Source organism: Bolinopsis microptera, chromosome 7, assembly GCF_026151205.1.
Source record: "Bolinopsis microptera isolate Bmic1 chromosome 7, MBARI_Bmic_1.0, whole genome shotgun sequence".
NCBI lineage: Eukaryota > Metazoa > Ctenophora > Tentaculata > Lobata > Bolinopsidae > Bolinopsis > Bolinopsis microptera.
In genome coordinates this window covers 157,509-174,191 of record NC_087078.1, presented here as the reverse complement: position 1 = coordinate 174,191, position 16,683 = coordinate 157,509, and the positions used below count along the sequence as shown (strand labels likewise).

The window sequence follows — 16,683 nt, the reverse complement described above, 5'->3', positions numbered from 1 at the left end:
TAAATGATACAGCGGTTTTGCGATGTCGCTGAATTTCTCCACGTGGCGTCTGTAGAAAAAAAATAACTCTTCTTCTTTAAGATTCGTTGGGTAGTTACGTATGCACTTAGCTTGGTGATAATTTCGTAGTTCTTTTTGTAGTAGTAAATGCGTGAGATTCTGCCACCTTTCAGCTCGACTTCGTCGGAGGGCTTTGCTCTAAAGTAACCGTCATCCACTCGGTAAATCTTATTGTTGTACTTTGTCGTGACGATAAATCCGACAAATTCGTTGGTAATCTCACGTTGAATGGTTCCCAACGTTGAATGATTACCAAAGCTGGACGCTTTGAGGGTGTCTCCTGATTGAAAACTCATGCCCTGGGTACAATTTTCTGCGAGTCTTTCGAAACATCGTGGTGACTTTTCCTGGTTAGTGCACGGCCGACGGCTGTTTGTAGTGCACTGATATTGGATGTTGCATACTAACATAGCTTTATTACTTCATCCGTGATATAATCACACCTCATTCTGCCAAATTTTTCAACCGAGGTCGGGGGATTCCGATCTCCAAATCGACCAGTAACTTAGAGGATCGTAGGTGCGACATCTTTATTCCCTAATCCCCAAGAAGTAATTAGTAGATTGACAGCGTCAATAGTGTGAAGTGAGATGGTTATGGGTTTCTAGGTTCTTTGGTCTGAGAACTATTTGCGCGTAACGATACCCTCTTTTTCGTACACTTCCTCCGTCTTGTGTAGCGTGCTTCTTCCGAAAGTCGGGCGTATCTGGCGTTTTTGAATTCGTACGGTGGCGGAAGTGTGCCGCCATATCTCGGTATCAGGGCAACGGAATGACGCTACTACGTGGTCAATTTCCTTTCTTATCGACTATAGAAGGGGGCGCAACAATCATTATTCATTATTTTTATAAGTACATAACAACTGGCCGGGGGGAGTAGCTTGCTTGTATATTCACGACACCTTAAATATATAGGCGTTAATAGTGGCTGACGTCCATATTGACATCAGTTTTTATTTTTTTCTTGAAGTCCAGTGACTTCATCGTCGACTTAGTTGACGTTTTACTTATATATCGCTTCGACTTATATCGGGCGTTATATATTTTTCTAAAAAAATTCGAGCTTGCTTTAGACGTTAATTTAGAACATAATTTTACTTCACTTCTGACGTTATTAACGTTAATCGTTATATACACTTGGTCTTGACGTCCCTCGACGTCAAGTATCACTTGACATTCATCGTAGTACGAGACAGAACTCACAATTTGAATATCTATAAGTAACCAGTCATCACCTAGTGTACTTCGGTGGTTTATCCTACTATATTTACAATTAACCTGGTTCTTCTTCGCCCAATAACTCACATATGCTATATCTTAACTGTTGGCGGAATCGGCAATACTCGGCCGTAACATCTGCAGGAATAATATCTCAAAACTTATATAGCGCGGCGCTTGTACATTCTCACATCTCACACATTCGTCACACCACATGTTTCACGTGAGTCAGTCATCGCCATAATACAGTAATACACTTGGACGGCTTATCCTAAATTACCTACCTACTTATCCTGACTCACCTTCGCTCATCGCGGCAACGACCATTTGTCGGCATCTGCAGGAATATCATAACTACTTCGCTTGAGATCTCTCACACTGTAACTTAATTCATAATAAAACGGGGCCCTGCTGGCTTAACTTTCACTTGCGTTGACTATTCTAGGGCTTGCGAGCCACATGCTCCGCGACTACACACGCTTTCAGAAACTGCGCTGTTACAGAGAAACACTGAATATGAAATCCAAAGGGGATTCAGTGGGTATACCTTTCTCCTTCACAACACAGTAGCTTACTTGAATGGTTGCGCTCTTGCACGGTTCATCGTCAACTTAACTTAATTATTGGGGCCCCTACCAGCTTGCATATGATTCACTCAAATTTGTCTCGCTCGTACATACTTCGTCACTAATTTCATTCGTCAGTAAATAATTTTTGGGCTCCCCCCAGGCAATATTTCCATTGGACTCTACTTCTAAAATGAAACTCGGGGTGTACGTGCAACGTGTGTTACGCGTAGATAATATATAAGTTAATATAATAGCATTACAAATAATATTTAAAAAGAATTCGAGATGTACGTGCAACGTGGAATTCAGTACACTGCGTACTTCTCACTTCATAGGCACGTTAAATTCGTGCATACGTGCTGCTCACTTCGTGTGCACTCTACATTCAGTACGTTACGTGTTCGTACTTATGCGCACGTCAAGTTCAGTATATATTACGTGCTGCTCACTTCATGTGCACGTTATATTCAGTACATTATTTTTGCACCGCAATGCAGGAACGCTCACGTAGTCCTGACTTGCACATCACTAATGCTCCCTGTCACGTGACTTATACACTAGGATTAACTCCGAGGCCACGAATAAGTTATTAGCAGCCACTTATAAGGTAATTAGGTGATTTGATATACACGGCATACTTGGAGTGGTTACACTGTGCTAATTTGCCACTGTATCGGGTTACCGATGCCTTCAGCTCGCTCTGCACTTTGCAACTAATTAAGCGGCTCCTAACTGAGCCGCTATGTCACGTGACGGTATTCTACTCGTACGGGGGGTCCTATTGTCTGAGGAGTGTCACGAGTCCAGTCTTCAGACTTAATCGCACGGGTTCACGCTAGACAAGTGAACCTGACCCTACTATCACGTGATTAATAAATGGCGGGAAGGCTCATGCCAGCGTATTCGGGCGGCGTGGTACTGTGTTAAGAAGTTTCGAGCGTTCAAGATCACGTGACCGGTATTCCGTGTGAACGAGCTAGATGATGGTCAATTATAGTGCGATAGTCCGTCAATTAGGGTTATGTCACTTAAATTAACTGTTAGTTGAAAGTATTACGGAGTTATTTAGAATGTTAAAATCCAATAATGTTAAATCTTATTTCTTGGAAAATAACGCGTGCTGTGGGATAATACCTTAACCTCGTACTTTACCGATAAGATCGTGTTAGCGTGTTGGAGTGAATTCCCAATCCCTGGGATGCTGTCCTCACCAGGTTGGACGGGTTAAAAGGTGGCTGTGAATTCTAGAGGGTGATTATAGAAGTTACTTCTTCCCTAATTACTTAGTTACTGCGAATACGGGGAAATAAATTAATTCTTAGAATTCGTGCCTCTACCTCGAATGTGGTGAGATTTCTAGGGATCTGAAAGTGGTAGTTCACTGAAAGTAGGAACCCAGTAGGAGTGTAGGAATAAATCGATACAGTGGGGTAATTTGGGCGGGGGAAAGTCATTTATTTTAAATATTGGAATTTTCTACTACAAAAACCGCGATAATATTACTTGGTCTCGGTGACCCAGGTTCTATACCGTATAGTATACGGAAGGTGATTACGGTATTCCACCTCGTTATGATCTAACTCCTACATTCTACCATGTCGATGGAACATTCTTACTAAGATCAGAAGGTGCCTTTTGGCGATTGAGTACTTGCATTTAACTAGAGAGGTGGTAATTGAGCGATAATTACGGTTGGGCTGCTATCTTAGCGCCAAATGTGCCTGGTCAATATAATTAACGAGCACAGCTCGACCGTGGTTATGCGTGTTTATTCTTAAATGTAACTCCGTTGAGGACATTTACGAGCGCCGCTCGACCGTTTAACACCTTTAGCTCCATATATTGAGCTGTTTTACCATTAGGCCACCTTCTTCAACTTTCACAATGTCCTTCGACTCCTTAAAACGTGCTTACGACTACGAAATATACCCGCACAATGATTTTTCTCGCGTACAAAAATAATCAGGTACGTTAAAATCGACTATTAGAGTCTGTCCCCCCTTATTTGGAATGGCCCGTGAATGATTACGTTCTAGCTCCTATCAATTAACTTGCGTCACGTGATGCCATTTTTGGTGGTCTTCAAACGTAAACGGTTTGAAGGACGGAAATTTTAGACCCTGACGAAATTCATAATGCTGAGCGTACACAGCAAAAATCGGCAAGGGTTGGCATGACAGCAATTTAATATCCAGGTTCTTTTTAATTTCCTTAAACACATTTTTCGTTACTTTGGTTACTAGTGAATGTCATGCGGTTTGTCGTTTGTGAGTTTCGTGATCGTGAGGGTAACCAAAGTAGCGCTAAGTTGATTGTGACATGAATCTAACTACAAAATATATTGGACGCATCTCCTCCCTTCTCCGAAGGGCGGTAAAATATTAAGTTTTTAATCTAACTGACGTCACTTCGCTATGACGGGCGACTGGACAGTCAAACTTTTTAATGTTAACCCTTCTCAAGATTTGGAACTGCCCGTTCCGAGGCAAAGTGCCTGCACTCTTTCAGTGTATATAATATTTCCTTCGTACATGGTTAATATTTTAAGAAACAACCCTTTTATAGAAAGCGATGGTTTGCCAGACCATTTAATGTTAACATCCATAAATCGGGATTTTATTATCGATATTTTCGGCGTTTAAAATATTAAATACACGGACCTGTTTCTCCCAGTTCTCGTCAGGATAAGGGGGATCCGTGGCGTTGTGCAGCGTGTTGAGAGAGCGGCGAGTTTCGTCCGGTTGTCGGTACTGTACTTCTTTTTAGAACGGACAGGCGTCAGCGTCTCTCCAGTATAATATGCGGGGAAGGTGTTGTTATAATTTATTTAAATGTTAGACACGTGTTCTTACTATTATGTGCGTACAAGGCTTAGCATACTAAGTATCATCTTTCGTTTAAGACAGTGGATGGTTTATTATAAAACTGGTACGGTATGTAATACTGCCTGACCACTAAAGTTGGGTCCCGTATGCGGCTTCCAATTTGTAAGACACAACGCTCAGTTGAAACGATAATATCTACAAAGGGGTGGACCGAAACACACTAATAAAACCTAGGTCAGGATACTTATTATAGGCTCCACGAGGGCGTACCTACCGCCCTCGAAATATGATCTTGCCTGGTTAGCCAGGAAATGCGGGCTATCACTTACCTCGATCATATCCTCCTTCAGGTCTCACCAGGGTCTGGGATCGTACAGTTCCACTAATATAGTGACACCCAACCTCAATGGACTGGTGCATTACCACCTGCACCACGATTATACGCTGGGAACCGCGAGGGCTCCCAGTCTTTATACTGTCAATGATATTTATAGCACAGGACTGTTCCTGTGCTAGTGACTCTTAGGTCACATACTTGTATGTTTTAAGTCTAGTGAAGTACGCTTATTTAAGGGGCCAGAATCGAGCTTCTGACATCAAGGTAAATAAACTAATCATTGGATACATATACATATCACCGGAGACTCGCGGGCGGAACAAAATATTGCACGCGCACGCGCGTGCAATATTTCATATGTCCCCGAGGGCGCTAGCCCGAGGAGGACATATTTTCGTATAGCACGGAGGGCCCATCGGGCCCGAGTGCTATACGATTTTTCCGCCCGCGGGTCGAGGTGATGTGGATTATATCCACCAGCGGGCGTATTACAGTTAATATATAATTTTATAAATAAACAATGGAGCTTGTATAAAAGTCGACTCTAGAAAAGGTCGCCACTAATTGTTGTAACCATGGTAACACGTCACGTGTTCAATGTAAGCCAATCATAAAGGGCTGTGTCGTATATAGGGGCTGGAGATGCACTGCATTCCTGGGCCGTGGGAATAATGAATGTAATGTCAGTGACGATGAATATCAATAATATAGGGGGATTATAGTGCTGATGTGTATTATGTAGTGTGTTATAATAACTTTGATATAAATCAAAGTATCATGTCATCTGCTCACGAGCTGCATGAGCAGCCCTACCGGACACAAAAATAAAATGTATATAATATAGTCAGTGTAATAAGGAATTTCACATGGAGACGATACAGAAACTGAAAATATTTTAGAGAACTCCGGGCTATATTGCTACTGGTCAAATTAAATGTCACTTGTTAGCGGGCTATATCATGAGCGGGCTGTAGAGATATCGGGCCCTTTGACAGCGGGCTGGTGAGAGCCCGCTATGCGAAAAAGCGCACGCTGGTGGATATATACATTTGTTAGCGATAGAATAATTTAACACGTTATAGTCTAAGGCCACTCTAGGAGTACTCACCCAGTCGTCGATAGGAAAGTAGCGTTAGCAGGAGAGAAGTCTCCGGACGGGCCGGCATCTGAAGTAGCGAGGTCCTTCTGCAACTGCTGAGAGCTAATCCGAGGTATGAGTTCTCCTAGTCGGCGTCCTGAGATCTGCGATAGCGGCGTGGTCCTCTAGATCCAGGATCCGTGGGGGCTGATCTCTGCGGGGCTGAGCTGCGTCACGTAAATGCCTGTAAGAGAAGTGATTCTGGATCTCTCTGTCTCGGCGCGTCTGACCCCGGGTCCAATGCCAGGTTCCCTCGACTCCGTCTCCGATTTCCAGTTAATTAGGGGCGGACTATCGTCATGGGGAGGTCGGGGCTCCGTTCCATGGGAATTGGTACGTTGAGTAGATAAGGTAGTTGGACATCGCCAACGGACAGAGCGGGAAAACTTGTTCTAGAAGATACTGGAACGGGGTAGAGATTTAAGGCCACGTATAATGATTACGTCTCCGATGGACACTGTACACACCGAAGTATCACGAGCATTCGGCGTGATTACTGTCATATACTGGCATCTTATCTACCAATCGGGGTTTCTTACAGTTTATCTGCAGAAAGAGCTGCTAGCTGCCAAAGACAAGCAGCTTGGTGACTTGGAATCTGTGGTTGTAGCATCAGTTGAGGATACTGTGAAATCAGAGTTAAAGTCTTTAATCAGAGTTAAAGTCTTTAATAAAGACATACAGCGCCGCGTTACAGGGATCAAAAACCTCAGCAGCAGGTCCTTTGTTCGTTGGATTCGGATAGAAACATCTTGAAGAATATCATTAAGGATGTTGTGGCAGGAGGAGACCGAAGTCGGAATCTGATGTTATTTGGTCTTAAAGAAGAGAAAGGTGAGCTTTTATGTGACAAGGTCGGTCAAGTGTTGTAGGAACTTGTCGAAAAGCCAAAAATAGAAGCTAGCAGAATTGGTTTGTATTGTATTGTTTTGTATTGTATTGAATAAACCCAAGGATAAGAAACAAGTGGCTGATAGACCTGTTAAGGTGACTTTGACAAGATCCACAATCGTGCGGCAGATTTTGACTACAGCTCGGAACTTTTCGGTAAAGTCTTTATCGGTCCAGATAGGTCTCCAGAGGAACGTGCCAAACAGCAAAAGCTTGTTTTAGAACTCAAGTAGAGATCGAACGACGAGCCAGATAAGAGACACTTCATCAAAGGAGGCAAAGTGTGTAATGTTGACAAAATTGTTGTTTGAAATGACAGAGTTTTTTTGTTTGGATTTATGAATTCTTGGTTCGCTAAGATTTTAAATTTTTGATAAGCTTTTAAATCATATTCGTCTTTCAACACAAGACTCATGTCAGTCTTCTAGAATCTTGTTTTGGTTTGTTTTTGAAATTAAGCTGAAGTATTTAATCTTACTTTCAGGTCCATAATTTCGTGCAGTGTATATTCTTATAGTTATTTTGGTTTTATATTACTAATATTATTAGCAGATTTAGGTATATGACTATTTTATATTATTGTATGTATACATTCTTGAGTAAACATTAACCAGTAAACAAAGCTGGTTCCCAATCGATCAGCTTGTTCAGAAGTTAATCTCCTTTTATTTGACTTTACTATAGTAACCAGATAGTAACAAAGTAACAATAACAACAATGGTAGGTTACCATGGTTATACCCACTCTTCAGGAACTCGTTCTGTGTGTTTGTACTAACAATAGCATGTTTGATAGTTACCATGGTTATACCCACTCTTCAGGAACTCGTTCTGTGTGTTTGTACTAACAATAGCATGTTTGATAGTTACCATGGTTATACCCACTCTTCAGGAACTCGTTCTGTGTGTTTGTACTAACAATAGCATGTTTGATAGTTACCATGGTTATACCCACTCTTCAGGAACTCGTTCTGTGTGTTTGTACTAACAATAGCATGTTTGATAGTTACCATGGTTATACCCACTCTTCAGGAACTCGTTCTGTGTGTTTGTACTAACAATAGCATGTTTGATAGTTACCATGGTTATACCCACTCTTCAGGAACTCGTTCTGTGTGTTTGTACTAACAATAGCATGTTTGATAGTTACCATGGTTATACCCACTCTTCAGGAACTCGTTCTGTGTGTTTGTACTAACAATAGCATGTTTGATAGTTACCATGGTTATACCCACTCTTCAGGAACTCGTTCTGTGTGTTTGTACTAACAATAGCATGTTTGATAGTTACCATGGTTAAACCCACTCTTCAGGAACTCGTTCTGTGTGTTTGTACTAACAATAGCATGTTTGATAGTTACCATGGTTATACCCACTCTTCAGGAACTCGTTCTGTGTGTTTGTACTAACAATAGCATGTTTGATAGTTACCATGGTTATACCCACTCTTCAGGAACTCGTTCTGTGTGTTTGTACTAACAATAGCATGTTTGATAGTTACCATGGTTATACCCACTCTTCAGGAACTCGTTCTGTGTGTTTGTACTAACAATAGCATGTTTGATAGTTACCATGGTTATACCCACTCTTCAGGAACTCGTTCTGTGTGTTTGTACTAACAATAGCATGTTTGATAGTTACCATGGTAATACCCACTCTTCAGGAACTCGTTCTGTGTGTTTGTACTAACAATAGCATGTTTGATAGTTACCATGGTTATACCCACTCTTCAGGAACTCGTTCTGTGTGTTTGTACTAACAATAGCATGTTTGATAGTTACCATGGTTATACCCACTCTTCAGGAACTCGTTCTGTGTGTTTGTACTAACAATAGCATGTTTGATAGTTACCATGGTTATACCCACTCTTCAGGAACTCGTTCTGTGTGTTTGTACTAACAATAGCATGTTTGATAGTTACCATGGTTATACCCACTCTTCAGGAACTCGTTCTGGACGCTGATTGGCTGGCACGGAGCAGATAATCTCAGGAAAATGATTAATAGTTCCCCATCTTACCGCTGGGCTCCGAACACCTTCAATTCTGGTATGGTAGAATGTGCAGTAACCATGGTAACACAATTAATTCTGGTAGAATGAGTCTCTGAATTGTTTATTTATTCTTTGAGAATGAGAAAATTGTTGACGTCGAAATTTAGGTCACTACGAGGGAATCTATATAAACGCTAAATTACAGTAACCATGGTAACACGCTAAATTATTTCAGAATTTGACTCCTTCATGAGCCCAGCTAAAGTGTCCGTTATGTTCGGGTTCTGTATAAAGTACGTGGTTCCCGGCTGTCTCTTGGTTCTTCTCTGTGCGAACATCGGGGATGCGATCTTCGGGAAAGGTTTATTTAAAAACTATATCAGCGCTCTGAGTCTGAGAATATAAGATTAGTTACCAAGTGAGAATATAAGACTGGTTACCATAGTTACTGTTCACTACAAGACTAGTTACCAAGTGAGAATATAAGACTGGTTACCATAGTTACTGTTCACTACAAGACTAGTTACCAAGTGAGAATATAAGACTGGTTATCATAGTTACTGTTCACTACAAGACTGGTTACCAAGTGAGAATATAAGACTGGTTACCATAGTTACTGTTCACTACAAGACTGGTTACCAAGTGAGAATATAAGACTGGTTACCATAGTTACTGTTCACTACAAGACTGGTTACCAAGTGAGAATATAAGACTGGTTACCATAGTTACTGTTCACTACAAGACTGGTTACCAAGTGAGAATATAAGACTGGTTACCATAGTTACTGTTCACTACAAGACTGGTTACCAAGTGAGAATATAAGACTGGTTACCATAGTTACTGTTCACTACAAGACTGGTTACCAAGTGAGAATATAAGACTGGTTACCATAGTTACTGTTCACTACAAGACTGGTTACCAAGTGAGAATATAAGACTGGTTACCATAGTTACTGTTCACTACAAGACTGGTTACCAAGTGAGAATATAAGACTGGTTACCATAGTTACTGTACACTAGAAGACTGGTTACCAAGTGAGAATATAAGACTGGTTACCATAGTTACTGTTCACTACAAGACTGGTTACCAAGTGAGAATAATAAGCGTTGCTAGGGAGATCTATATGAAGACGCTTATTGGTAATTTTATAATAAGATCCACCTAACTTTGCCTGTTGACGAGTAGTGTATAATATCTTGATAAGATACTTGACGAGTAGTACAGTAACCATGGTAACACGCTAAATTACAGGAGTGTACAGCGGAGAACAGCTAGCTTTGGGACAAGTTGTATTTGGAATTGTTGTCTTCTTCTCAGTACTCCTCTTCATATATCCAAGGATCCTGGGCAACCCTTCAGAAGTAATGAGTAAAAACTGAGCTTACTTTGACTAAATTAAGTTATTGTTGCATGTTTTGAAGTTCTAACATTTCACAAAACCCTTTAGGTTAAAAAACGAAAAGAGCCCCTACTGTTTACATTTTTACAGCGTATGTAACCGTGGTAACACACTAAATTACTCATGTACTGTTGGACGGCTGGAAATGTTAATTTTGTTTTCCGAATGAAATTGCGAAATCATATTGTCGGTGTCCCAATCTCTGTCCCATTTTCGGTTTTTGAATATGAAAATTAAATTTTCATATTTACAGTTTTGGCTGACTTTTTCATCATCATCCAATTATTAAGTCAACTAAAGATGGCACAGTTCTAATGTACCGTCACAATAGTGACTTTAATATAGCACGAATGACGTGCTGGAAGTTTAATTTCGGTCGGAGAAAGCCCACAGCAATAAGCTTAACAAAACGAAAAGTTGTATTTTCAAAAGTCTGTCCCATTTTCAAATATTAAATTTTCTGAACCCAAATTTGACAGATTGGATGAAATTTCTGCCCAGAAACCAATTAGTTAGTTAATTGATGACGGTATGAAACCAAATTGAGGCACTGGTAGTCGAAATCCCGAAAAAAATTGCAAAATCATATTATCCCAATCTCTGTCCAATTTTCGGTTTTTGAAGATGAAATTTCCAGGGCCGAAATTTTACATTTTTGACTAAATTTGACGGATAAAGTTAACTTTTTGCCAAATGATTAAGTGCTTCGATTGCTAATGGACTTACCCGGTGCGTGCTACTTCGACGAAATTTGGACGATTATCATGCGTCAAACCAGATCTGTAACCTGCTTATAGTTATATTAAATATCTCTCCAGGCATACGGGGAGGTTGAGGAAGGGCTGGTTGGTAACCAGGTAACCAGATAGTAACCTAGTAACCAGATAGTAACCTAGTAACCAGATGTAACCTGCTTATAGTTATATTAAATATCTCTCCAGGCAGACGGGGAGGTTGAGGAAGGGCTGGTTGGTAACCTAGTAACCAGATAGTAACCTAGTAACCAGATGTAACGTGCTAATATTTATATTAAATATCTTACCAGGCATACGAGGAGGTTGAGGAAGGACTGGTTGGTAACCAGGTAACCTAGTAACCAGATAGTAACCTAGTAACCAGATGTAACGTGCTAATATTTAATATCTCTCCAGGCAGACGGGGAGGTTGAGGAAGGACTGGTTGGTAACCTAGTAACCATATAGTAACCTAGTAACCAGATAGTAACCAAGTAACCAGATGTAACCTGCTAATATTAAATATCTCTCCAGGCAGACGAGGAGGTTGAGGAAGGACTGGTTGGTAACCAGGTAACCTAGTAACCAGATAGTAACCTAGTAACCAGATGTAACGTGCTAATATTTAATATCTCTCCAAGCAGACGGGGAGGTTGAAGAAGGGCTGGTTGGTAACCTAGTAACCAGATAGTAACCTAGTAACCAGATGTAACCTGCTAATATTAAATATCTCTCCAGGCAGACGGGGAGGTTGAGGAAGGACTGATTGGGAGACTGGACTGGGTGTTTACAGCACGACTAAATAAACCTTACGTTTTTGTCGGTCGGGATTATTAAATAATTGGATAACAGTTTGATACTAATAGTTATCTAACTAAATTCTAGTGTTTTTTTCAAATTTAATTTAATACGCTTCTTTTAAAAAACTGAGAAAATTTCGTAACTGTTCATTTTAAAGGGCTAAAAAGTATTGTACGCTTTTGAAAAACTGGATGATAATATGGTATTCGTATTCAATTCCTCACATTTCCGCTTTGTAAATTAAATTCATACATTAACGGTTTATATTATTTTTAAAAATAATTTGGAATTTTTTGAACATGTTTGAAATCTCATCAAATCTACCTAGAATTGAGAGAGAGGGAGAGAGGGAGGGAGGGAGGGAGGGAGGGAGGGAGGGAGCACGATCCTGTCTCCTCAAATAGTCAATCACGTATCGATAGATCAGATCTCAATGGATCACTTATAGGGTATGTGATACGAATGTGATCTGAGATTACAAAAATTCGGACAGATTTCGCCAAAAAGGTCTCCTGTCCGACAGCGACATCTGTCCGAAATCCCTAATTCGGCTGTCGGACAGATGTCGCCCAATCTGTGGGCAGTTACTGCTGGGCCACCCTGCAAACGAGATCGGAAAATGAACATTGAACAGTACCACATCGAAAAGTGTACAATCATTTATTTTGCTCGCTTGGATATATGTATTACAGCTGCCATTAAAACAAAACATAAAGTGAAAAGAAGCGTAAGAATTTATGACAAATCAGTTGACAGGTGACAGGTGACCAATAATTAGCACCAAGGATCGACCAGGACCGCTTTTTGGCCGGGACAAGGTCCAAGGACCGCTTTTTGGCCGGGACCGGGACTGGAAAAAATTGCCGGGACCGGGATTAGGCAGTGATCGGGAATAAGACCGGGACCGGGAATAAAACCGGGACTGGGACCGGGATCGTAGCTTTAAAAAAATGTTACTTTCAATATTCTTTGATCTTATACATTACTAGAACTTATTATCTCAGCCACTCAGGCCCGAGGACGCTTCTAGAACATTCTCGATTGTTCTACAAATCGTGCTGCACAATAACCTAATGAGTAATATTATGGATCATTCTTAAGAAATGTGCCACATATTCATCCAGGAATATTCCTCTGTATTAAATTACATTAATCATAATATTTATTAGTCCTTCTCCAGACTCTAACCCTGATCCTAGCAGTGTTACCATGGTAACTAGCAGTGTTACCATGGTAACTAGCAGTGTTACCGTGGTAACTAGCAGTGTTACCGTGGTAACTAGCAGTGTTACCGTGGTAACTAGCAGTGTTACCGTGGTAACTAGCAGTGTTACCGTGGTAACTAGCAGTGTTACCGTGGTAACTAGCAGTGTTACCGTGGTAACTAGCAGTGTTACCGTGGTAACTAGCAGTGTTACCGTGGTAACTAGCAGTGTTACCGTGGTAACTAGCTGTGTTACCATGGTAACTAGCTGTGTTACCATAGTTACACCACTAGTTACCATTGTAACAACCTGCTGACCTGTACAAACTGTACACTGTACTTATTGTACAGACCGTATCATTACAAATACACTGCCACTAACCAGACACAGAGAATCACGTACAGAGTAAACTTGATCTCAAGATCATCCACTCAATAATAGTTGAATGCTCAGTTTCAAATTTGTTTGACTAAATATGGTCGTATGGTTTTTGGCTCAGCCAATAAAGATAAAGATAAGATTCTGGTTTGGAATATTTAATATTACAGCTTCATCTACGAAACTATAGGTGAATACTTCGTTATCTTAAGTTATTTTTAAGCATGGTCAGCTTTGAGCTAGGAACCCTTAATACTGTGTAAAGTAAAATGGTTATGCTGATTAACTTAATTTTTCTAGCAAGTGGCACTGTTACTTCTCATTTTCAATATTCAACATTTTTTGGCTCATGACAATAAAGATAAAAATAAGATAAATTATAAATGAAGATGAGGGCCAGGGATTTGACAAAAATAAGGTTTTTGAGGTAATATACTAATATTAGAGAACCTTGGTAGAAATACATTTTCTTACCGCTGGATTTCACAGTAATCCACACAAAAGTTCTCAATTCTTTTCGGATCTTCTGTCAACACACAGTCACAGAATGGTATTGGCTATGAGGATCATAACAGCTAATGGCTTGGATTATTCTCACCAGATCTCTCAACTCTCTTCCAGAATAATCCTTTATATTTTAAGCTTACCTACACTCTTAGAAATTACGGGAACATTAATCATCATTTTTTATTAAAATTCATAATATTATCTTCAGCTTCGGCTGTAATTGTAAAGTTAGGTTACGTCACGAAAACTTCGTGCAGACCAAGTGACATCATGGCAACCTCATTACGCGTGACCCCAACTTTTAATCACTTATCAAACCATGGTTTGATTAATTTGTATTATAGTGGCCCTCATTAGTCATTACAGCTGCGAACATGAAAGTACATATTATTATGTATACATTATGTAATATGTATAGGTTTGCGTCTATCGTTGTAGTGAAATCTGTACCGAAAATATCACAGCCGTCTACTAGTACTAGCTTGCTATTCAAGTTAAGTACATGTTGATGTTACCCGCCGAAGTTGTATAATACAAAGTAATGACGCAGTCGACGCAGACTAATCCTTTTGGATGGAGATCTCGCCATGTAACATGTTGATGCTTAATAAACTGTATATAATAAATATAATAAAAACTGCAACACATCCTGTTCAATCCTAATCGTAACTAAATTTGTTTTGGAAAATGATCTGCTGAAAACTTGTTATAAATGTAATGTATATACATTATACATCCCTGATCCATCCTGATAACTTCAGGGTGTAATTAAAAGACACGAGGAAGAGCTTCCCCCGTGAATTGTCACTTTATCTTTACACCATGACTGTAGTGACGTGATAAAACAAAATTGTGAGTTGAGTATAACAGTCCCCTCCCCACCAGGCCATAATAACTTCAGGCTTTGACAACATGTTGAAGAGGGAGCACTGTTCAGTAATATAATTATAACACCGCACGGCGACTGCAGTGATCTATAATGAAATGGCACGTTATATAACCTCGTGATATGTAACTCAATAGCCAAAGCACTCTCCAACGGGTCACATGAAGTGCACGTGATTCATTAGATCATGGTCTTCCGCAGTTGTAGCTGCAGAATCTACATCCACAAATAATTTGTTGAGGAGAGTTCGTTGTTACTCAGCTTTAATCCTTTTGATTTCGTATAAGCTTACACTGAACCCGGCCTGATTATTGATTTGTAAACTTGTTTTAATCGACGCATCTTTGTCGGCGAAACATTTATATAACGTTTTGGCAGGTACATGGAAGTTTTATATTAACGTAAACGTTGTTGCCAAGTTATAAAACTCGTATATATTTTTGGCCTAGTTTGTATAATGTATATAATAGTAGTTTTTATCATGAAATACATATTATGTAATAAGCGATCAACAACATAATGAAAGTAAAACCAAGGCTGATTTTAAGCTATAGGATTATAATATCTAAACAATAAACGGAAAGCTAAGGGAAGCTATAACAGCCATCATAACTTTTGATATGTTCCTACTTCAATTTTTGAGTACCGTTGTTTATTGAAAGCAGTATTTTTTCAGTGGCTGAATTAAAGAAACATTTAAAATACGATTCTGAGAAGAAGACTATTTCCTAAATCCTTATTGTGAGCTATATCTTGCGAAGGCTCTATCCTACCCGGCCCAAGGTTATCAGGTTTGTGGATGTTTTACATAACTAAATTTGTGGATGTTTTACAGTGTTCACATAACTATATTTTCCTTCCATATTGGTTCTTAATTAGTTAATTAATTGGTTGATTAATTTGAAGGAAATTTAATATATTAGTATCATTTAATAATACAACAGCCAGCACGCTATTTTAAAGTTAAAACTATAAGTTTAGAAAACTTACGTGGGGTATATCAGATTTCAGTGAACAGAAGTAGAAGATCATAACGACTTATTCAAGAAACTACTTCCTAACTTTAGTCAATCCTGTGAAGACTCTATACTACCAGCTATATTATCAGGTTTGTCAATGTTTTACAGTGTTCACATAACTACATTTTCCTTCCATATTGGTTCTTAATTAGTTAATTAATTGGTTGATTAATTTGAAGTATCATTTAATAATACAACAGCCAGCACGCTATTTCAAAGTTAAAACTATAAGTTTAGAAAACTCACGTGGAGTATATCAGATTTCGGTGAACAGAAGTAGAAGATCATAACGACTTATTCAAGAAACTACTTCCTAACTTTAGTCAATCCTGTGAAGACTCTATACTACCAGCTATATTATCAGGTTTGTGAATATTTTACAGTGTTCAGATAACTCAATCTTCCCTCAGTATTCGTTCTTAATTAGTAGTTTAATTGGTTGATTAATTAGAAGGAAATTAAATATAATATAGAGGCCTCTGTATAGAGGCTGTTTAATAGAGACCGTATCGTGGCCTATCAATGCCATATAGTAGCTGTATCGTTGCCGTATCGTTGCCTTATCGTGGCTGCATAGAGTGTAGTAAGTAAGAGTTAAAGACACTGCCCAGTGTTCAGTTCTTTTCCCAGGTTCGTCCATGTGGTCAATCTTACATCTACAAGGTTTAACTTGTGGTTGTGCACTTTACTTTGTCTTTAGTATCTTTGATTTAGTCAAGAAAGACTT

The 16,683-nt window shown here is 39.5% G+C and overlaps 1 long non-coding RNA gene across 2 annotated transcripts; it reads left to right on the top strand.

Annotated features, from left to right (window-relative positions):
- The first annotated feature begins 15,140 nt into the window (after positions 1-15,140).
- Positions 15,141-16,318, top strand: LOC134818490 (uncharacterized). 2 transcript variants are annotated; one of them, XR_010160652.1, is made up of 4 exons: positions 15,141-15,315; positions 15,614-15,728; positions 15,942-16,045; positions 16,217-16,318. It is a non-coding gene; the product is annotated as an uncharacterized LOC134818490 (long non-coding RNA). The 2 variants fall into 2 exon arrangements; XR_010160651.1 differs by having other exon boundaries at positions 15,603-15,728.
- The last annotated feature ends 365 nt before the right edge of the window (positions 16,319-16,683 follow it).